We start from the raw sequence: 1,873 nt of genomic DNA, 5'->3' as shown, positions 1-1,873 counted from the left end.
GCCCTAAAATGCTAGGAGAGGAAAAAGAGAAAGTAAAAAAAAGAAAATCCACATACACCATAGACAAACCCAGGTCAACTTCAAACATCATTCAACCACCCATCTCAGAAGAATGAAACTATAGAACAAGCAGGTAATAGTATTTCCCACACCTCTGCAGCACCTCTGGGATGCTTAGGGATATTTTCCTTTGTGAATTTCAATGAACACTTCTTTTTTATATTAAATTTTGTTGCTGCACAGGTTTGCCACTTCAATGTCCTATTGTTGTTACTACTCCTTGATACTGTCCTTGTGATATAACATGGGAGAGAAACTGAAAGTTTGATGCATTATGGATTCCTTTTAGAAGCTTGTACTCAGAATAATTATTTGTAAGTTAACCACTGAGTTATAACTAAAGACACCATTGATGATCAGAGTTCACTCAATTGTTTTTTGGAAGGCAGGAATGAATTAGTTTGAGGTGGAGCATTTATAAACAGAGAGCAGTTGTATGACTGGATGTCATCAATTTCTTTTTATGAAAGCAGTAGCCCAAACTCATGTTTGTCTATGGAGAAATAGGTGAAAAACTTTCTCAGTCAAATCATGAACATAAGTCTCTACCCAAAGAAGTAACTGGTGTTTCCCATGGAGTGCAGCAGGATAGCCACCAGAGTGGAAAGAGAAAAAATGTTGGGGTACAACACTGTGTAACAAATGTTTATGGAAAGTATTTGTGTTTAAAAAATAATATTCTGTTCCTTGGGCTTACAACTGAAAAGAGGAAAGGAGGGAATACAAGATATTTTAGGCTGCCTGGCCTGTGGTGGCGCAGTGGATAAAGCGTTGACCTGGAAATGCTGAGATCGCCGGTTCGAAGCCCTGGGCTTGCCTGGTCAAGGCACATATGGGAGTTGATGCTTCCAGCTCCTCCCCCCTTCTCTCTCTCTGTCTCTCTCTCCCTCTCTGTCTCTCTCTCTTCTCTAAAAAATAAATAAATAAAGTAAAAAAAAAAATTATATATAAAAAAAAACCTGTTAAAAAAAAAAAGATATTTTAGGCTGAACATGTGGCCTTACAACTAAATTTTAAGTATTATTCACATGTAAAACTGTATTTCTTTTTTATCTTTGATGACTGAAAAAGTGCAGCACTTTAATTTCACAGAGAAATTTATTTTTTAACAAAAGAGCAACGCAGCATATTGCTGGAGAAATTGGTTGGAGAAAAAGGAAGCTCAGGGAGATGCTCTTTCTGTAGTGTGTACCTGAGAATACTTACAAGGGGACTTTCTCTTTTCTTTCCTTGCTTCCTTCTTCCCTCCCATTTTCTCTCCCTTCTTTCCTCCTCCCCCTCTCTTTCTCTCTCTCCCTCTCTCTCCTCCCTCTTTCTTTCCTTTCCTGTCTCTTTTTAAACACAAAAATGAGATTGATATCTTAGGGAGACTTTCCTATAATTAGTTCGACTTTTCTTACTAACTAACATCCATGTAGAGGTGGGAATATTTTCAACAACAAGACAAGAATTTGAAAAAAAAAAAAACAACTGGCCTAATTCCATACTATGCTTTTGCTACGCGGAATTTTACTATATAAATAAATATTATATCCACTATATTCCAATAACAACCCTAAACACAAGCCCTCAAACTGAAGATGGAGTCTCATGGTTTAGCTTTTCTCTGTGTGATCTTGGCCCGCTGTTAGTTTGTCCATCGCAACTCTCAAATTTTACTAGTGAAAAAGCAGGGCCCTACCTTGGCCAGGTAGTTCAGTTGGTTAGATTCTCCTCCGGATATGCGGAGGTTGTGGGTTCCATTCTGGCTCATACAGAATCTTGTAGGCACATATAAGAATCAACCAATGATGGCACGAATGAGTGGAACAAC

The sequence above is a fragment of the Saccopteryx bilineata genome, chromosome 3 (assembly GCF_036850765.1).
Source record: "Saccopteryx bilineata isolate mSacBil1 chromosome 3, mSacBil1_pri_phased_curated, whole genome shotgun sequence".
Taxonomy (NCBI): domain Eukaryota; kingdom Metazoa; phylum Chordata; class Mammalia; order Chiroptera; family Emballonuridae; genus Saccopteryx; species Saccopteryx bilineata.
Note: the sequence above shows the minus strand (reverse complement) of the source record.